Genomic DNA, 22,227 nt, shown 5'->3' on the forward strand with positions numbered 1-22,227 from the left:
GGAAGCCTTAAAGCCAGCCTGGGCCCTGCAGGCTGCGCGGGTCCCCCAAGCACCATAGCAAATGCTTCTGGGCTCCTCTCCCCGGGGAACGGGGAGGAGGTCCAAGGGCTGCTTTATCTGCCTCGCCGCACGTCGCCACGATGCCACAGGAACCTGGACCCCTCAGCGCCTGCGGATGCGGACTGGGCTCGTGCCTCTGCAAAGCCGCATGTGTCAGGCGGCTTCCCGGGGCAGCGTGCGGAACCGGGAACCCTGTTTTCTGTAAACGGCAAGTCCATTCTGAACCGAGGGCCTGGAGACGCCCTAACCTCAGCACTCATGCGGGATGGACCTGCTCCAGACGTTGTGATGCGGCCTGACCACATGGTGGGCAGCCAGGCACCGATGACCACGTGCACGATGGATAAAAATCCCGCCCGCGACCCCATGGTCTCCTGGAGCTGGCGACAGGAAGGCGCACCCGCGCACAGAATGGCCCTTCTCACCCCTGACTCTTGTTCCTGCTGTGCCCTCCGCCTGGTGTTCCCCTCTTGTTCACCACGAGCTCATTGACACTCCTCCCACAAGCCTTCGCTATTCCACCCTGCGTCGCCTGGCTTTCGCATCCACGTCTGCTTTTGGGGGGCCCCTCAGAGTCCAATTCCTGCACTTTTGTTGACATTCCTAGGAAAGAGCGAGCTCTGTTCCATGCAGCCGGCCCTGGGAGGATGCAAGCTCACGTGGGGTCACAGGGGCAAGACAGCACAAGGAGGGACGAAGTCTCTTCAGGGGAAAGGGGAGCCCAGAGCGGCGTGGGGTCAGGGCCGCCCGAGCGCGAGTCCCCTCTGCTGAGCTTTCCCGGACAGACCCGGGCGTCCATCTGCACAACCAGCCCGCGAGTCTCTGGGACGGGGTCTGCGCCCCACCGACCTGGCGCAGGGGAGGGTTTCCGACAGGGCCCAGGGTCCGGGTCGGGGGCAAGCCTGGTCTGGAGCAGCGCCGGGGAAACCGGTGTCCTTCTCAGGGAGAGCAGACAGACGCAAGCCGCAGGCCAGATGGACACGTGGTAAAATGGAGGCTCTCCAGTTACCGACGGAGCGAGAGAAGTGAGGCAGAGGCGTGCGGCACAGTGACATTTATGTAAAAAACAAAAATTAAAAGCACAGGTGCACGGAACTCGATGCATGTTGGGCAGGACGTGTGCAGGGACACGGTTTGCTGGGATGGCCTGGGGCACTGCGGGCGGGGAGGGGGCTGGGACTGGAGCGGGTGGTGGGGTGAGAGCAGGGCTGGGTGGACGCAACACTGTAAGTCCCAGAGGAAAAAGAAGCGATCCGTGGGCACCGGGCCATGGAGACGTGGGCTTGAGCCCAAACTGGGCACCCGCAGGCTCTCGGTGCGGCCGCCCCCTCACCTTCCTGCCGCGGCATCTGGGTGAGGTCCTCTACCAGGCTAGCGGCCAATCGGAAGCCGCCTAGGATGGGTTCGCCACCCCAGTGGAGTCCGGGTGTTACCGGGAGCCGGATTCGGTCGCCATGGCAACAGGGTGCCCTGTCCGGAGAGGGGGCGGAGAATGTGCAGTGTCTGCACTGCCTCTGAGCGGTGCTGTGCAAACGTGCTACCTTTGCAATTCAGCTGCCAGACAAGGCCGAAATCCCAGACAAATGAGGAAAGTTTTTCTTTTTGACTATGAGTGTGTCTCATATTTAGTATGTTAAAAAAATTTTGTTTTAAAAGTATTTATTTGGTTGCGCTAGGTATTAGTTGAGGCAGGCGGGCTCCTTAGTTTCCGCACATGGGCTCCTTAGTTGTGGCATGTGGCCTCTTAGTTGCGGCATGCATGTGGAATGTAGTTCTCTGACCAGGGATGGAACCCGGGCCCCCTGCACTGGGAGCGCAGAGTCTTAACCACTGCGCTACCAGGGAAGTACCAAAAAAAATTTTTTTTAAAAATATGTCTTGGTTAGTGTAATATGTCCCAGTATAGGATTTCCAGATTTAGCAACTTAAAAATTAGGAGAGGCCCAGTTAAGAATTGAATTGCAGATAACCGTGAGTGTTTTTTAGGATTAGCATGTTTCACATTGAGTGTATTTTAAGAACTTCAAATAGATAAGCAGCAAGGATCTATTGTACAGCACAGGGAAATATAGCCATTCTTTTGTAATAAATTTAAATGGAGTATATTCTATAAAAATACTGGACACTATGTTGTACACCTGAAACTAATATAATATTAGTTTCTATACTTCAATTTAAAAAAAGCGATCAAAGCCCAAGTATAACAAAGGGATGATACCACATATGAAAAAGGAAAAAGAGGATTGCCTTGTCTGCTATCGGTCCATATAAAACCAATTAGTCAAATAAATATGAAATAGACACAGGAAAAACAAGTTTTGCTGCCTGTTATCAAAAATGCCTGTGGGACTTCACTGGTGGCGCAGTGGTTAAGAATCCGCCTGCCAATGCAGGCGACACGGGTTTGATCCCTGGTCCGGGAAGATCCCACATGCAGCGGAGCAACTAAGCCCATGTGCCACAACTACTGAGCCTGCGCTCTAGAGCCTGCGAGCCACAACTACTGAAGCCCGCGTACCTAGAGCCTGTGCTCCGCAACAAGAGAAGCCACCGCAATGAGAAGCCCGTGCACCCAACTAGAGAAAGCCCGCGCGCAGAGACGAAGACCCAACACAGCCAAAAAAAAAAAAAAAAAAAAAAAAAAAAGCCTGGGACTTCCCTGGCGTTCCAGTGGTTAGGACTTTGTGCTTTCACTGCGGAGGGCACGGGTTTGATCCCTGGTCGGGGAACTAAGATCCCGCGTGGCCACCTAGTGGGAGATATGTGGTCAGCCCTGCACATCCCCATGGCCTGGCTCCTAGGGCTCTATAAATTTCCCCAGGTGAATCACCCCAAAGCCTGTCCCCTTCACAAACTGTGCTTTCGCAACTACCTGCCAGGTTTCCCGCTAATGCTTTATGTGCCAGACACTATTTTTACTCCACGCCATAACCTGGTGGTGAGGGAACCTCAATCCCTGTGACATCAACGAGGAAACTGAGGTTTAGAAACAAATCAATGATGGGTCCAAGCTCACCCAGGCAGGCTTGGAATGCCACCACCTGCTGTTCCCTAAATTTCAGGCCCTGGGCGTCATCCCTACGATGGTGGTCATCTTCTTGTCTTCCTCTAAATTTGGCTCCTACGTTCACAGGTTTGTTGAGATAGAATTCACACACTACGCCATTCACCCACTTAAAGCGGACAGTTCAGTGCTTTTAGTCTACACTCGGAGTTATGCAGACATCACCACAATCGGAGGACATTGTCATCACCCAATAAAGAAACATCAAACCCACGAGCCACCACTTCCCATAACCCTCAGCCCCTGGCAACCACTAATCTGCTTTCCATTTCTGTGGATTTGCCTTTTCTGGACATTTCATGTAAATGGAATCATGTCTCCTGTGGTCTTTTGTGTCTGGCTTCTTTCACCCACCATAATGTCTTCAAGGTTCATCAGTGTTGTAGCGTCTATCAAAGCTTCATTCCATTTTATGGCTGAGGGATAGTCCATTGTATGAATGGACCACGACGTGTTTATCTGTTTATCAGCCGAGGGACATCTGAGCTGTCTCCGCTTTTTGGTTGCTGTGAATAATGCTGCTGTGAACAGGGTAGGTTTTGTGTATGTGTGTTTTCAATTCTCTTGGGTATTTGAGTGGAATCGATGGGCCACATGGTAATTCTACATTTAACTATCTGAAGAACTAACAGAGCATTTTCCAAAGTGGCTGCACGGTTTTACATTCCCACCAGCATGGTCTGAGGATTCCAATTTAAATCTATTCATTTTGACTTTGAAACTATATAGTGGAGTGAATTCTCTCCTTGAAGCCTTAAATCTGCTAGGTTCCCAGGCCTGCCGGGAGAGGATTTCCGTCCTACCCATGAAGCTGGGGCCTTATAAGTCACAGAATAGGTTCCAGGGCATTTCTGGGGGTGGGGGCTTTAGGGGTGTGGGTGCCACAGAGGAAGTCCAACCCTGGTTCCTCCTCGGAGGGCTTGTCATGTGACGGGGTTTATTCTTAAGTGTAACACTCCAGGTATGGGCTCGGCTGTCTAACTGATTCGTCCAGTTCTCTCCTGATAAAAAGGAGTCTTAGAGAACCTCTGCAAGTAACCGCACCGCTGTTGCAGGGGAAGAAGCTGGGGGGAGCTATCTGTGGATTCTGACAGGGCTGTGAATGCAAGATGCCATCTAAAGAAGAACGCTTGTGTGGGGGGCAGGATGCTGAGGTGGCCCCTGAGATCCTTGCCTGCGGGTGCACACACCCCCTATGGTCCCCGACCCTGAGCGGCCAGAGCAACCTGTGAGCGCGCTGGGGCCCTCGCTTTCGTGATTATGTTACATCATACAAGACTCGACAGTGTAGGCTGAAGAGACACTTTTCTCCTCTGACATAAAGGAGAATTAAACGGCCATATTGATATTTTTCCTTTAAGATAATTTATCTTTTTATTAAAAACTTTTTTAGATTTTAACTTATTTATTTTTATTGAAGTAGAGTTGATTTACAGTGTTGTGTTAGTTTCAGGTGTACAGCAAAGTGATCCAGTTATATATATATTTATATATATATTATTTTTCAGATTTTTTTCCCTTATAGGTTATTACAAAAATTTGAGTATAGTTCCCTGTGCTGTACAGTATGTCCTTCTTGGAAACGGCCATATTGTGAGAAGGAGGCCATGTGACAAGAATCTGTGGTGGCCTCCAGTAGTGGAGAGGGGCCCTCCACCAAAAGCCAGCAAGAAAACAGGACCTCACTCTTACAACTGCAAGCAACTGAATTCTGCCAACAACCAATGGTCCTGGACGTGGACCCCACACCTCAGATGAGACCCCAGCCCTGGCTGATTCCTTGATTGCCGCCATGGGAGACTCTGAGCAAAGGACCCAGTTAAGTAAGCCATGCTCTCACTCCTGACCCACAGAAGATGTTAGCTAAAAAATCAGTGATTTTTTAAGCTGCTAAGTTGCAGAAACAATTGGTCCTTGCTTAAGACAGACACATAGATGGTTGTAGCTGCATTGCCTCAACTGAAATGATGATCCAGTTTGAAAATAAATTGATCAGGTGGTAACACAATAATAAGACTTCATTCATATCATAAGCAAAAAAAAAAAAAAAAAAAAAGAGAGAGCCTTGTGAATTTGTTATTGTCAAATATCATATTAATACAAGTTTGGAATTTGGTTTTCCTTCTGTTAAAATGTCAAACTGGTCTTGGCATATTCAGACCATTCTTAGCAACAGGTAGTAAAAGGGGATTCTTTGCATAATCTGCCCAGAGAGAGGAGATTCAGAAAATTACCAGAATAACCCCTGGGGCTTGGGCTGAATTGTCATGCCCCCAGTTAAACAAACAAACAAACAAACAAAAAATACAGAATTTTTTTCCCTCACTTCTGAAAGAGCTAATTTTATTGAAGTATAGTTGAGTTACAATATTGTATTAATTTCTGCTGTATAGCAAGGTGACTCAGTTATACATATATATATATATATATATATATATTCTTTTTCATATGCTTTTCCATTATGGTTTATCACAGGATACTGAATATTGTTCCCTGTGCTATACAGTTGGACCTTGTTGTTTATCCATCCTTTATATAATAGTTTGCATCTGCTAATCCCAATCTCCCAGTCCATTGGGGGCAGGAGATAGATGGGCTCCAGGCTAGACACTTACAACTGGCCTCCTGTTCACACTTCCTAGGGTGAGAGGAAGATGGGCTCCAGGCTGGACATTCATTACCAGCCCCCTGTTTACATTTCCTGAAGCAAGAGACAAACGGCCTCCAGGACTACATATTTATGACCAGACTCCTGTTTATATTTTGAGATCTGCACCTCTATATAAAAACCAGCAACAGAAATAGGGTAAATAATTGGAGATTGGACATTCTTATGACAGGGACAGAGTGGGACTAAACCCTGTTAAAAGATCAAGAGGTCATACGTTTCCCATCCTTGGAGCAAGGGAAACATTGCACACTCGCAGAAAGGTTCCTTGGGGGTCAAAAAGGAGGGGGCACCTCCCCATAATAGGTGATGCTAAGGCCGTCCCATAGGCCTCTGGGCTGTAATACATCTTTGAAAAAAGTTGAGCATGCATGTTGGGGAGGGTCCTAGGGCAGGGCAGGTGTGGGAAAAGAAACCAGATAATTGGCCAGAGGTAAACAGAGACCCGGAAGAACTGCCCTATATAAGTGACTTAACTGCCTCTTTACTGCACTCCTCCTCATTAGGCAGGGTGTCCACACCCTTTCTCTCCGGGTGTGCATCTCTGCCTTGCTTCTGTCTTAACTAAACAAACTGTTTCTCTGTGTGCTCTCCCACTTGTTGTTGTGCTATGTCTCTAATAATAAACTCTGTACCTGTTTTTACAGTTTTTGCCTCCGTGAGAAATGCATTTTTCACTGGGGGCAAAAGCCATGGGGTGTAGTGGCCAGGATTCCTGGTTTTCATCCAGGCTCCCCAGGTTCAATTCCTGGGCAGGGAATTAAGATCTTGCTTCACGCCACCACTCACTGCTGCCTCTCTGAGATCCTTCCCCCACACCCCCTACCCCTTGGTAACCCCAGGTCTGTTCTCTGTGTCTGTGAGTCTGTTTCTGTTTCATAGATATGTTCATTCATGTCATATTTTAGATTCCACCTATAAGTGATATTATATGGTATTTGTCCTGAAAGAGCTAATTTTAACTGTGTTCTGTTTCTTTTAGAATCCAATCAGATATATGACTATTAGTTTCACATAATGTTTAAAATTTTTAAAAAATGTAACCTGGGACTTCCCTGGTAGTCTAGTGGTTAAGGCTCTGAGCTTCCACTGCCAGGGGCATGGGTTCCACCCCTGGTCAGGGAAGTTCAACATGCTGCAGCACAGTGCGGCCAAAACAAACAAACAAAAAACATGTTCGACTAAGTTGAATTATCATTCTGACACATTTTTATATCAATAGTAATTATGATCCATGGGGTATCAACTGAAGGATAATTTCCAAGAACCTAACTTAACATTAAGAGATTGGACTCATGCTAATTTCTTAATTATTTAACGATCTTTGGATACTGGAACAATTTCTAAGTAAGACAGAACACTGAAAGTCTGGTCTCAAAGAATAGATTTGGTGTTTTTGTTTTCGCTTTTGTTTTGCCGCACCGTGCTGTTTGCAGGATCTTAGTTCCCTGAACAGGGATCAAAGCTGGGCCCCCTGCAGTGAAAGTGTGGAGTTCTAACCACTGGACCACCAGGAAATTCCCTAGATTTTGTATTTCTACCTTGACTTCATATCTCTACGCATTGTAGGGTAGCATAGATTTGGGTCGTGTTAATGAGTGTGTTTATTTTTGACACTTTAAAGTGTGTAAAGGATGTGTGTGGCTTTAGGGGGTAACATCACACCTCCCAACATACCCATCCTCGACAGCCTTTGAGTTGTTGGGTCTTTTGACTTGTGGGGTGTGATGCTATCTCATTGTGGTCAGAACAGCAATTTAATCTCCAAAGGAAGGGGTGGCAGAACGGGTGAGAGTTGCTGTACTAGTTGGCAAGGGCTGCCGTAACAAAATACCACAGACGATGTGGCTTAAAGAACAGACGTTAATTTTCTCAGTTCTGGAGGCTGGACATTCAAGATCAAAATGTCGACAGCATTGATTCCTTCTGAGGTCTCTCTCCTTGGCTTGCAGATGACCAGCCTCTCCCTGTGCCCTCACATGGTCGTCCCTCTGTGCATATCTGTGTCCCAATCTCCTCTTCTTACATGGCAAGTCCACTGTGGCCGTGGAGTGATGTAGCTGAAAAAAGATGAAAAATAACATTTTATGAAAGAACTATCCAACAACCTACGACTGATGCTTGCCTTCATTACCCACCTAATAAACAAAAACACCCAGGCACAGAATATAATATTTAAATATGTCTTTGTCAAAATAAATAAACACATCTTTGTCTCTTATTTAAAAAACACAGGGCTTCCCTGGTGGTGCAGTGGTTAAGAATCTGCCTGCCAAGGCAGGGGACACGAGTTCAAGCCCTGGTCCGGGATGATCCCACATGCTGCAGAGCAACTAAGCCCTTGAGCCACAACTCCTGAGCCTGCGCTCTAGAGCCCACGAGCCACAACTACTGAGCCCACGTGCCACAGCTACTGAAGACCATGTGCCTAGAGCCCGTGCTCCACAAGAGAAGCCAATGCAATGAGAAGCCTGCGCACTGCAACTAAAAGTAGCTCCCGCTCTCCACAACTAGAGAAAGCCCGCACACAGTAACGAAGACCCAATGCAGCCAAATAAATAAATAAATTTATTTAAAAAAACCCAATAACAACAAACCAAATAAACAAATAAGGTGACATTTATTTTTACTTCATCTCCAGGAAGATATATTTGTGACGGTAGCATCTTCCACACCTGGTGTGAAGGGCAGGCTGTCCTCAGAGGCCTCACAAGGCCTGGAGACAATGGACTACAACTTCCAGAATGCCTCGCTCCAAGAGGTCGCAGACTGGAACCGCCCACCGCACCGCGAAACCCCCTGGGAGATGTAGTATGATGCTCTAGGTGCCCACGCGCGCCACCTGGCGGACAAGGTTAGTGTGATTATGAGTTCCTAGAACGCCCTGAACGCCCAGAACGCTCATCCTCAGGCTCCCCGGACCCTCTGGATGCCCGCCCAACAGTCGCTTCTGTGTGTTACAGTGAGATAAAGTGGTCTCAGTGCGTCCTAGGCCTGGCCCGGGAGCCAGGACGTTAATTCCCGAAGGCCCTAGTCCCAGCCTAGGCCCGGCCCCACAAACCCATTGGGTGGTCCCCCGCGCCGCCACGCCTTCTGGGAAATGTAGTCTGGCTCCCTGGAGCCCTGGTCCAGAGTCGGCTGCAGGAATACAACTCCCAGAAGCCCCAGCGCAGCGGCGTCTCAACGTCCCGGGCTCCCACGTCGCGCTCTCGCGTTGGTCGGTAGGTCGCGCCACAGGGCCTTCTGGTAAATGTAGTCTGACTCTCTGTGCGCTCAGGAACAGGGCTCCGGCAGCGGCGCACACGTGTTGGTCGGCAGGCCGCGCCGCGGGTCTCCTGGTCGTGGTAGTTTCCCCGGAGGGCGCTCTGGGCCGGAGTCTCCGGAGTCCGCGGTCTGGGGACGGAGTAACCGTCGGGAGAGCTGCGGGGTCCGGCCGGCCGGGGCCTGGGGCGAACGGTGTCGGGAGCTGACGGGGCCCGAGAACCGTGGCCCTGGCCCCTCCCTGTGTGCAGAGACTCCGGGGGTGGGCCCTGCTGGTCGGACCTGACCGCCGTCGAGGTTTGTTACTCGCCTTTCCCAGCTCTGACTCGGTCGAGATCTCGGAGTCGGAAGAGATGACGGCCACGGGGCTCTTGGCTGCCTGCCTCCCGGTGAGTGGCCGCTCCTCTCCCTCCTGATGGGCTGGGCCTGGACCCCAGGCTGGGGGGAATAACTCCTCCAACTTGGGACCCTCAGCCCGTCGTTCTGGCCGAGGAGGGAACAGAAGAGGCAGAAACCTGCCTGGTCCTGCAGTCCTTAAGTGTATCAATAAAGCCCTAGAGCCAGTGAAGATCTAGTCACAAAGCCCCCCAGCAAGAAACTTCCTGACCCGAATGGCTTCAGCTACCACCCGTTTAAGGAACAAACGATTCTGGTCTTTCTCATCTGGAATGATTTGTCTAAAAGAGGGAGCGTGTCTCTGTTAATTCTTATGAAGCCCGCGTAACCTGTGTTCCAAAACCTGTGCACTTCTCTCAGCTTAGGCTCCTCCTTTGAAAGGACAAAAAAACAGACTCCAGGAAGTGGCAACTACTTTCTCAGACTGTTTCCAGGGTTAAGTGAATTTCCGTTAGAGAAAGTGCTGACTTAGCACTGCGCTCAGACTGGAGAACTCTTGGCACACGTTAACATTATTATCAGCAGTTAATAACATCATCTTTTTATGCCTGGTATATAAAAAGGAAGAGGAATCCTGAAGGATGACTGTACATTTTGATCTTGTGGAGGATCCCTAGTTTACCCAGAAATGCGTGAGATTCTTAGGGGGTCAACATTTCAGGATTATGGGAGCTCTCCTCTGAAATGGCTGATGCAGGCCCCCAGACCCCCCGGGGAGCCTTGAGTGTCCCTCGGAAGCCAGAACCCTCTCAGGACATCTCTGTGTGCACCTGAGTCCGTCCTCACGTTCTCAGGTATGCCGCTCCCAACCCTTGCGGGAGCTTTGCAGAGATCAGGGTCTTAGCTAAGCAGACACGACGGTGACATTTCAGGGGCAAGTAACCTTCGATATTGTGGCTGTGGACTTCACCCAGGAGGAGTAGGGGCTGCTGGGCCCTGGCCAGAAGACCCTATACCACGACGTGATGCTGGAGACCTTTAGGCACCTGGTCACTGTGGGTGAGGCTGTGCCTTGTGTTGACTTGCATCTGCCTGGGGTCTCGGCAGAGTGGGTGTGACCTGGCTGGGAGAGTGGGGTCAGTGAACCCTAGAAGGGTTTCTCTTCTTCCAAGCCCTCAAGGCCTGATCTCTCACTTGGACAGTGTCTTGGATCTCCAAACCAGCTATCATGGCCCAGCTAGAACTCAGAGTAGAGCCATGGATAATGGACAGAGGACTCTCCCAAGATTCCTGCCCAGGTGAGAAAGGATCTTTACAGTCAATATTTATATTTTCCTTCATATCTACCCTTTCGTATACTCTTCACTCCCTTTGGTATTTCCATAATTCCTCCTAGGATCATTTTCCTTTTGTCTGAAGAGCTCCCTTTATCATTTCTTTTAGAGTGACAGAATTCCCCCACTTTGTGTTTGCCTGAAAATGTCTTTATTTCATCTTCATTTTGGAAAGATACTTTAAGCAGAGAATTTTAAGTTGGCAGTTCATTTTTTTTTTTTTTCCAGCCCTTTAAAGACACCATGCTATTGTTTTCTGTACTCCATGGTTTCTGTTGAGAAGTCAACTCTCCATCTTATTATTGTTACTTTGTAGACAGTGGGCCTTTTTGTATGTATTTTTGCTAACAGTGCTTTGTTAAATACACAGATTTTAAGTGTACAATTGAAAAATTTTGACAAATGTATACCTATATGTAATCATTCAAATTGAGCTTGAGGACATTTTCATTACCTCACAAATTCCTTTTGTTACCTCTTTCCATTTTTTAAAAAAAATTTTATTTATTTATTTATTTATTTATTTATGGCTGTGTTGGGTCTTTGTTGCTGGGTGTGGGCTTTCTCTAGTTGCAGTGGGCGGGGGCTACTCTTCGTTGCGGTGCGCAGGCTTCTCACTGTGGTGGCTTCTCTTGTTGTGGAGCACAGGCTCTAAGGCATGCGGGCTTCAGTAGTTGTGGCACTTGGGCTCAGTAGTTGTGGCTCGCGGGCTCTAGAGCACTGTGTCAGTAGTTGTGGTGTATGGGCTCAGTAGCTGTGGTGCACGGGCTTAGTTGCTCCGCAGCATGTGGGATCTTCCCGGACCAGGGCTCGAACCCATGTCCCCTGTGTTGGCAGGCGGATTCTTAACCACTGTGCCACGAGGGAAGCCCACCTCTTTCCATTTAACAAAGGCAACCACTGTTCAGATTTTTTCCACCATAGAACTTTTGCCTCTTCTAGAACTTCATATAAAGAGAATCATACATTATTTCTTTTGTGTAAGGCTTACCCTAAGATTTTTGAGATTCATCCATGACATTGTGTGCATTGTTAGGTTGTTTCTTTTTACTGTTGAGTAATATTCCATTTTTTTAATGAACCACAATTTATCCATTATCTTGTTGATGAATATTTGAGTTGTCTCTCGTTTTGGGCTTTTATGAGTAATGCTACTATGAACATTTTTGTACAGTGCTTTTAGTAGAACCATGTTTTTAATTTCTCTTGGGAAAATATCTAGGGGTGGAATTGCTGGATCATAATTAACAAGGTCTGATTTTATCAATTTTTTCTTTTATGGTTAGGTTTTCTGTGTGAGTTTTTTTTTTTTTTTAAATGTCCTAAGAAAGTTTTGCCAAAACTCCAAACATATTCTCCTGTTTTCTGGTAGTTTTGTAGTTTTTGCTTTTATATCAAGACTTAATATCCACCTTGAATTAATTTTTATGTAAGTGTGAGGTAGTAGACAAGGCATTTATTTTTCTTATGGTTGTCCAGTTGTTTCAGCACCGTTTAATGAAAAAATTTTCCTTCATAGTATTGTTGAAAATCTATTGAATGTATATGTGTGGATCTATTTTGTTGCTCTCTTCTCTTCCATTGATCTATTTTGCTCGCCCTGTGCCAACATGATATGTCCTTTTTTTATATTCATATTTTGACCCACGTCTCAGTAGATCTATTTTATTTTTTATTTATGTACCACCTCAACCTCTGATTAGAATGGAAAGTATGGATAGAGCTAGTATTAGGTTTAGATTGATGAGATTTGATATAGGATTGATAGGGGTGAAGGTTTTTGTCATGTTAGTAGAATTAGGCCTGCTGTTAAAGGGATGCCTTGTGTTACTTCGGGCACTCAAAAGTGAAAAGGGGATAGTCCTAGTTTTATAGCTATGAAATAGAGTGAATTAGCTTTTTCATAGCCATGAAAAAGAATGAATTAGTCTTGTTTTAATGAGACTTTCAGGAAACAATAACGATAAAATATCATCTTGAAAATGAACACACTCTTATCAGTATCGACTGGTAAATTAATTGTGTTATCCAAAAAGGCCAACAAATCCTAGCTAGTATGAACAGGATATTAAATTCGTTAATGATTCATACAACTGTTTCGAGCATGCAAATAATCTCTGGTTTTATACCCACTACATTTCAGAATTCTGTAAACTGTGAGGCCTTCAATGTGTTTAATGTGGCAGAAAATCATAATAAATGTTTCATTATTTTATTTTGTTCAGTCCTTTTCCCATTAAGCATGCAAACACTGTCGTAACCATCTTGGGTTTCACTTCCACGAGGTCATCAGGTAAGTAAGTCATATATCCGGGCACTGATCTTATCGGTGTTATCATTGTTGATGCTGTTGGGTTGAATAGTTTTGCGATGGTTCATTGGCCGGAGTGTAATAGGTTAATGATGACTGCTATTATAAGTAGTAGGGATGCGGTGGCCTGTGTTAGAAAATATTTAGTGGAGGCTTCTATGGCTCGTGGATTAAAGTTTTTTATTGTAATAAGGATGATGGCTATTATATTTATTTTGAATCCAATTCAGGCTAGTAGCCAGTGAGAGCTGGTAATTACTATTATAGGTCCTAAAATGACAGTTGTCAGGATAATGGTAAAGATAATGGGATTTATTAGTACGGGAAGGATATAAACCAACATTTTCGGGGTATGGGCCCGATAGCTTGTTTAGCTGACCTTACTATAGATTGTAGTGTAATATGGTAGCACGAAGAACTTTGAATTCTTAAGGGTAGGTTCGATTCCTATTATTCTAGAAATAAGAGGATTTAGGCCTCTATTATTTACTCTATCAAAGTAACTCTTTTATCAGACATATTTCTTATGTTTGAGGGGGGATACTTGCAGTTATAATTGGTAGTGAGATATGTCATATGCAAAGGGCTAGTGTTAGGGGAAGGAAGTTTTTTCAAAGTAGATGTATTAGTTGGTCATATCGGAATCGAGGATAGGATGCTCGAATTCATAGGAAGGACATTGTGAGTAGTAGTGTTTTGATAATAAGATTTGTTGTGTATAATTCTGGGTTGCAGGGGTTGTGGAATGTTCCTAGGAATAGAATAGCTGTAAATATGTTTATTATAATGATGTTGGCATATTCTGCTAGGAAAAATAGGGCGAAAGGGCCTGCTGCGTATTCTACGTTGAAGCCTGATACAAGTTCTGATTCTCCTTCTGTTAGGTCGAAAGGAGCTCGATTGGTTTCTGCTAGAGTGGAGATAAATCATATTATGGCTAAGGGTCATGATGGGAATAGTAGTCATAGTTGTTCTTGTGTTGTGGCTAGTGTTGATAGGGTGTAGGAGCCATTTATTAGGAGTACTGATAGGAGGATGATAGCTAGTGTTACTTCATATGAAATTGTTTGTGCTACTGCTCGTAGGGCCCCGATTAGTGCATATTTTGAGTTAGAGGCTCAGCCGGATCATAGGATGGAGTAGACGGCTAGGCTGGATATTGCTAGTATGAATAGTACTCCTAGGTTTATGTTGATGAGGGGGTATGGTATGGGTAGGGGGCTTCATATGGTGAGGGCTAGGGCTAGGGCTAGTACTGGTGCAATAATGAATATGGTAGTGGAGGATGTAGCTGGTCGTAGGGGTTCCTTAGTGAATAGTTTAATTGCATCGGCAAAGGGTTGGAGCAAGCCATGTGGGCCTACGATGTTTGGTCCTTTTCGGAGTTGCATGTAACCTAGAATTTTGCGTTCTACTAGCGTTAGGAATGCTACGGCTAAGAGGATAGGAAGAATGAGTGTTAGAATGTTAATTATAAACATTTTGTTGGGGAGAGGATTTGAACCTCTGAGTGTAAAGGTTTAAGTTTTATGCAATTACCGAACTCTGCCACCTCAACAGGGCCCTGGTCTTGGGCATACTTGTTTGCGCTTGGTTATTAAGTTGAGACTAGGTCATTAATTATTTGAAGGCGCTTGTTTGAAGTTGGCCTTATTTCTCTTGTCCTTTCGTACTAGGAGAAATGCGTAATAGATAGAAACCGACCTGGATTACTCCGGTCTGAACTCAGATCACGTAGGACTTTAATCGTTGAACAAACGAACCCTTAATAGTGGCTGCACCATTAGGATGTCCTGATCCAACATCGAGGTCGTAAACCCTATTGTCGATATGGACTCTAGAATAGGATTGCGCTGTTATCCCTAGGGTAACTTGTTCCGTTGATCAAGAGATTGGATCAATAAGTGATATTACACTTTGGCTAGTGAGCCTAAGTTTTAATCACTCGGAGGATTTTTTGTGCTCCGAGGTCACCCCAACCGAAATTGTCAGCCCATATAAAATTTTGTTATCCCTTGGTGGTTTAAGGTTGTGATTTTTGGGTTGATTAATTGAAGCTCCATAGGGTCTTCTCGTCTTATTTTGTTATCCCCGCCTCTTCACGGGGAGGTCAATTTCACTGATTAAAAGTAAGAGACAGTAAAACCCTCGTGTGGCCGTTCATACAAGTCCTTAATTAGAGAACAAGTGATTATGCTACCTTTGCACGGTCAGGATACCGCGGCCGTTTAACGATTAGTCACCGGGCAGGCAGTGCCTCTAATATTGGTTATGCTAGAGGTGATGTTTTTGGTAAACAGGCGGGGTTTGTGTTTGCCGAGTTCCTTTTACTTTTTTTAATCTTTCCTTAATGCACTCCTGTGTTGGGTTAACAGTGTTCTAATAAATAGTCTAGTGTTAGATTTTATTTATTTGCTGTTAATTATTAGTGTATTATCAGTTACTAATATAAGCTCGTGCTAGGAGAAAAATTTCTTGTTACTCATATTAACAGTGTTGCTTCTATGTTTATATAGATTAGTCCAATAGTCATGCTAGGAGTTGATTTGTCTAATGTTGGAATTAAAACATTGTTTTATTGTCGAGCTTGAACGCTTTCTTAATTGATGGCTGCTTTTAGGCCAACTATGGTGTATGTTTGGTTTTACTCTCTAGTGAAGGTTGTACCCATATCTAAAAAGCTGTACCTTTTTAGACTAACAGTTAAATGTACGTCAAGGCTTGGCATGGCTTTTAGTATCATTTAATGTTGAACTGAGATTCTTTTCATGGACAACCAGCTATCACCAGGCTCGTTAGGCTTTTCACCTCTACTTATAAGTCTTCTCACTATTTTGCCACATAGATGAGTTCGTCCTAGGTACTGCTCATAAGTAGCTCGTCTGGTTTCGGGTAGTTTAACTTAAGGTCTCTTTGCTAAGTTATTACTAGTTAAGTCATTATGCAAAAGGTACAAGGGGTAAGCTTTGCTTTTTATTACTTTTGGGTTTTTCTTTCATCTTTCCCTTACGGTACTATTTCTATAGCGCCACTGATGTTTAAATTTCTATCTCCTATACTTTAGAAGGTTGGTGAATGTTTTATTTGATTGGTCTATGGTAGTAAAAGGGGGGTGGGGGTGGGCTAGAGCTGGTTCAAGATATGCACGGGCTGTGGAATCTTCTAGGTGTAAACTAGATGCTTTGTTTAAGCTATATCTTGTTTTGTCCAAGCACACCTTCCGGTATGCTTACCTTGTTACGACTTGTCTCCTCTCGTATAAGTTGCTTGGCCTGAGTTAATGAACTGTGGCTTTAGCTGGGGTACTTGAGGAGGGTGACGGGCGGTGTGTGCGTGCTTCATGGCCTTATTCAATCAAGCACTCTGCTCTTGATTTACTACTAAATCCTCCTTTGGTTTTTAAGTTTCATAAAAACTTTCGTGTGTATAGGGATATTCTTAGTTTAGAAAATGTAGCCCATTTCTTCCCAACCCATTGGTTACACCTTGACCTAACGTTTTTATGTAGGATGATTATGCTTACTTTCGTTCCCTTTTAGGGTTTGCTGAAGATGGCGGTATATAGACTGAAGTAGCAAGGGTTGGTGAGGTTAATCGGGGTTTATCGGTTACAGAACAGGCTCCTCTAGAGGGGTATGAAGCACCGCCAAGTCCTTTGAGTTTTAAGCTGTTGCTAGTAGTACTCTGGCGAATAGTCTTGTTTTGTGACTACTGGGGTTTATGGCTAAGCATAGTGGGGTATCTAATCCCAGTTTGGATCTTAGCTGTCGTGTGATCAGATCATATTAAAGTCACTTTCGTAGTTTGGCTTAATTTTAATTATGGCTTTTTACAGCTTAATTAAGGTTTGACTTTATTCTATGAGACTCCTTAACACTCTTTACGCCGTGTTTCTATTAATTTGGGTTAATCGTATGACCGCGGTGGCTGGCACGAAGTTTACCAACCCTTATTAACATAACTTAGTCAAACTTTCGTTTATAGCTTAATTTTTATCACTGCTGTGTCCCGTGGGGGTGTGGCTAAGCGAGGCGTTGTGAGCTGCTAGTACTAGCGTGCTTGATACCTGCTCCTTTTGATCTTTGTGATTTAGAGGGCATTCTCACCGGGATGTAGATGCTTGCATGTGTAAGTTTGTTAAGAACTAATAGAAAGGCTGGGACCAAACCTTTAATGCCAATGGGGTTAATTTAACCCATCTAGACATTTTCAGTGTCTTGCTTTATGAGTGTTTAAGCTACATTAACGTATTGGATAGGAATGGCGTTCATGTATTTTCATTATTGGGCTTGTGTCAGATTTAGTATTGATTTATTAATAAAATGGCTTTTAGATCTAGGGAGGAGCCTGTCTAGGGGGGTGGTGAATATCTAAGCAAAGGGTTAGTATTGTATGGAGGGAGGGGGGTTTGATCCTCTAAAAGATACAGGTTTTTGACCCCGGGGGGAATAGTGGAGTACTATGTCCTGTAACCATTAATTTAATTGCACATGTTGGTTGTGCTAGTCAAATAACAAATACATCCAGGCCCAGCTACAATTTATCTGACTGCGACGAGACCCTTTAGGGTCATAGGGGAGTCCGTGCAAGCCCCCCAAAAAAAATAAAAAAATACCAAATGTATGAAACCTCAGTTATGTTATGATCATGGGCTGATTAGTAATTAACCCATCGAGATGTCTTATTTAAGGGGAACGAGTGGGCGATTTTAAGTTAATATGGTCCTGAAGTAAGAACCAGATGTCTTATAAAGATCATTAAATAGCTACCCCCACGAGTAATGGGCCCGGTGCGAGAAGAGGGATCCCTGCCAAGCGGGTTGCTGGTTTCACGCGGCATGGTGATTAAGCTCGTGATCTAATGGATGGGATTCCAAGCATGTTGATTTAAACTGATTTAACTTAATGTACTATGTACGATCAATAATATATATGTATTATGTAATATCAATGGTTACATTACATACTAATATTCCCCATATTAGTTGTGTTTGGTTATACAACGGCTATAGCCACTGAACAATATTCTGGGGTTTGGGTTTCTAATAAGGTTGTATTGGGGGCGTTTCTTTTAGGGTCAATAGTAGAGTTTTTAATGGTGTTTTGTATTTTGAAGGATGAGGATGTGGAAATTTCTTTTAGGGTCAATAGTAGAGTTTTTAATGGTGTTTTGTATTTTGAAGGATGAGGATGTGGAAATTGCGTTTAAGTTTAATGGGTTGGGGGATTAGGTTATTTATGATACTGGTGACTCTGGGTTTTTTAGTGAGAAGGCTATGGGGATTGCGGCATTATATAGTTATGGTACTTGGTTGGTGATTGTTACTGGTTGGTCATTATTTATTGGTGTTGTGGTTATTATGGAGATTACTCGGGGTGATTAAATAAGAGTATACTAAGGGTGATGATGATGAGAAATGATAGAAAGTATAGTTTAATAAGGTCTTTTTGGTTTGAGATTAGTGTGGAGGATTTTAGTTGGATGAAGGCTGTAGTCTTTGGTAAGATAGTTTCTAGTCAGATTAAGTCTAGGAGGGAGGTTGCTAATTTTTGGCTCATTAATAGGTTTAGATGGGGAGGTAGGCCGTGTATGATGGTAGGGAAATATCCTAGGAGAGTAGAGAATTTAAAGGAGTTTGAGGGTAAGTATATTTTGAGTTTTGTGTGTTAAGGTTGGTTTCGAATGCTAGTACAAAACCCGAGCTGTTACTATGAGGGCAGTTAGTTTTAAGTACAAAGGTATGGTTATTAGGGGGATGGTTGTTGGGGGAATGTTGTTGGAGATGATGAATCCAGCAAAGATACTTCCGATTAGTAGGTGTTTGATAGAATTAACTAGGAGGGGATTGTTTTCATTGATAGGAGCTGAGGAAGAGAAACGGGTTGTCCCAGTAGTGTGAAGAAGATGATGCGAGTGCTATAGATGGCTGTGAGGGAGGTAGCGGTTAGAGTTATTAATAGGGCTCAGGCATTGGTATAAGACGTGGTGGCGGTTTCGATGATTAGGTCTTTAGAGTAAAAACCAGTGAGAAAAGGCATTCCTGTCAGTGCCAGACACCCAGTGATAAGGGCTGTTGCAATGAAGGGCAAGGTTTTGAATAGGCCTCCTATTTTTCGGATGTCTTGCTCGTTGTTTAGGCTGTGGATAATGGATCCAGAGCACATGAATAGTATGGCTTTAAAGAAAGCATGTGTGCAAATATGTAAGAATGCTCGATGGGGTTGGTTGATACCGATTGTTACCATCATCAGACCTAATTGGCTTGAGGTAGAGAAAGCGATGATTTTTTTTTAATGTCGTTTTGGATGAGAGCGCATATAGCTGTGAATAGGGTGGTAAGAGCTCCTAGGCATAATGTTATTGTTTGAATGAGTTTGTTGTTTTCTGTTAAAGGGTAAAATCGGATAAGTAGGAAAATTCCTGCTATGACCATTGTGCTTGAGTGGAGTAAGGCTGATACTGGGGTAGGACCATCTATTGCTGAAGGGAGTCGGGGTAAGTCCAAATTGGGCTGATTTTCCGGCTGCGTCTAGCACGAGTCCTGTGAGGGGGAGGTTTAGAGAGTTTAGGTCGAGTATAAAAATTTGTTGTAGGTCTCATGCATTTGAGTTGGACAGAAATCACGCTGTTGATATAATGAATCCGATATCTCTGATGTGGTTATGTAAGATTGCTTGGAGAGCAGCTGTGTTTGCGTCTGTTCTTCCATATCATCACCCGATGAGTAGGAAAGATATGATTCCTACCCCCTCTCACCCAATAAAAAGTTGGAGGAGGTTGTTGGCTGTAACAAGAATTAGTATAGTAATGAGGAAGAGGAGTAGGTATTTGAAGAACTGGTTGATATAAGGATCTGAATGTATGTATCATATTGAGAACTCTATGATGGATCGTGTGATAGACAATGCCACTGGTACGAACATAATTGAGAAATAATCTATTTTGAAGCTGAGTGTCAATTTAAGGGTTTGGACAGTGATTCAGTGTCAGTTTGAAATGATTATTTCTTGGCCTCTATGAAGGAATATTATTGTTGGGATTAGACTGGTAACGAAAGCACATGAGATGGTACTTTTTACATATGGGTATTTATCACTTTTGTAGGAGTTTGTACTAGTTATCATGATTGGAATAATTAGTACTAGTAATGTGATTAGGGCAAAAGAAGAGAACAGGTTTATTACTTTTATTTGGAGTTGCACCAGTTTTTTGGTTCCTAAGACCAATGGATAACTACCATCCTTTAAAAGTTTGAAAAAGCCATACTATTAGGCATGGGGGCATGAATTAGCAGTTTTTGCAGTACTTTCTCGGTAAATAAGATGTTTTAGTCTTCTGTTGCTAGATTCACAATCTAGTGGTTTTTTTAAACTATATTTACAGTATAGGGGGCCCAAGATGATTTTAGGATTTAGTGACAGGAGTAGAAGTGGCAGGATATGGAGAGCTATAAGGGCGTTTTCTTGTGTGAAGGAGGGTGTAATATTACTGATGTGGTGCGTACATTTGCCGCGTTGTGTTGTGATTAGTATATACATAGAGTATAGGGATGTAATTACAATATTGGTTCCTATTAGGATAATAGTGAGGTTTGATCATGAGAAAGTTGATATAACTACGAACAGTTCTCCAAGTAGATTAATAGTAGGGGGTAGGGCCAGGTTTGTCAGGCTTGCTAGTAATCATCAAGTGGCTATTAGTGGGAGGAGAATTTGTAGGCCTCGGCCTAGGATTATAGTTCAGCTATGGATTCGTTCGTAATTTGAGTTTGCTAGGCAAAATAATATAGACGATGTGAGGCCGTGGGTGATTATTAGGGCGGTAGCCCCTATGTAGCTTCAAGGGATTTGAATGAGGATAGCTGCAATAACAAGTGCCATGTGGCTGACTGAGGAGTAGGCAATGAGTGATTTTAGGTCTGTTTGACATAGACAAATAGAACTGGTTATGATTATTCCCCATAAGGAAAGCATAAGGAAAGGGTATACTATGAACTCTGTTAGGGGGTTGAGTATTGATGTGATTCGTAACATGCCATAACCCCTGAGTTTTAGTAGTATGGCTGCAAGGACCATAGAGCCTGCGATAGGAGCTTCTATGTGTGATTTGGGTAGTCAAATGTGGAGGCCGTAGAGGGGTATTTTTACTATAAAGGCTATCATGCAGGCCAATCATATAAAGACGTTGGATCAGGAGTTGAATAGTGGTTGAGCTCAATATTGAAGTACTAGGAAATTTAGCGAGCCTATGATGTTTTGTATATATGTTAGTGCCACTAGTAACGGGAGTGACCCAACTAGTGTGTAGAATAAAAAATAGAGTCCTGCATTAAGTTGCTCTGTTTGGTTACCTCAACAGGTAATGATAATGAGGGTAGGAACTAGTGTGGCTTCAAATATAATGTAAAATAGTTCTGTGACGGTGAATGTTATGATTAGGAATGTTTGTAACATGATTAGTATTGTGATGTATAGCTTTTTTCAGATTAGTGGCTCTTTGAGTAGGTAAGATTGGCTGGCTATTAGTATTAGGGGAAGGAGTCATATTGTTAGGATTAGTAATGGTGGGGAGAGGGAGTCAGAGAAGAATGTTAATGAGAAGTTGAGGCTATTGTCATTGAATTGGTTAAGAAGAAGTAGGCTTGTGAGACTAATTAGTAGGCTGTGGGTTGTGGAGTTAATTCAGATTATACTACTTTTTTTAAAAAAAATTATTAGCACCTTTAATTATTATTTATTTATTTTTTGTTTTGTGTTGGGTCTTCGTCTCTGTGCGAGGGCTTCCTCCAGCTGCGGCAAGTGGGGGCCACTCTTCATTGCGGTGCGCGGGCCTCTCACTATCGCGGCCTCTCTTGTTGCGGAGCACAGGCTCCAGACGCGCAGGCTCAGTAATTGTGGCTCACGGGCCCAGTTGCTCCGCGGCATGTGGGATCTTCCCAGACCAGGGCTACGAACCCGTGTGCCCTGCATTAGCAGGCAGATTCTCAACCACTGCGCCACCAGGGAAGCCCAGATTATACTACTTTTTGATAGCCAAGTTAGGGGTATTAGTATGATTGTGAGGATGATAAATTTTAGCATTGGAGAAGATTGAGGTTTTGTATGTAATCGGTTCCATATGTGTTTGATACTATTACTAATAAGGCTAATCCGAGGGCTGCTTCGCAGGCCGCGAATACCAGTAAGATGATTGG

At 44.2% G+C, this 22,227-nt stretch overlaps 1 protein-coding gene and 1 long non-coding RNA gene across 2 annotated transcripts in view; one reads left to right on the forward strand and one right to left on the reverse strand.

Annotated features, from left to right (window-relative positions):
- Nucleotides 1-10,666: 10,666 nt before the first annotated feature.
- ZNF606 (zinc finger protein 606) overlaps nucleotides 10,667-22,227 on the forward strand; it is a 57,318-nt gene continuing 45,757 nt past the window's right edge. The window contains exon 1 of the mRNA XM_036835002.1: nucleotides 10,667-10,687. The gene's annotated coding sequence lies outside the window, so the exon portion shown is untranslated. The remainder of the gene's footprint in view (nucleotides 10,688-22,227) is intronic.
- On the reverse strand, nucleotides 21,518-22,122 carry LOC118885865. The gene is made up of 2 exons (XR_005017571.1): nucleotides 22,054-22,122; nucleotides 21,518-21,728 (listed from the first exon to the last, which is right to left on the reverse strand). It is a non-coding gene; the product is annotated as an uncharacterized LOC118885865 (long non-coding RNA).

Source organism: Balaenoptera musculus, chromosome 19, assembly GCF_009873245.2.
Source record: "Balaenoptera musculus isolate JJ_BM4_2016_0621 chromosome 19, mBalMus1.pri.v3, whole genome shotgun sequence".
In the NCBI taxonomy this organism is placed as follows: Eukaryota; Metazoa; Chordata; class Mammalia; order Artiodactyla; family Balaenopteridae; genus Balaenoptera; species Balaenoptera musculus.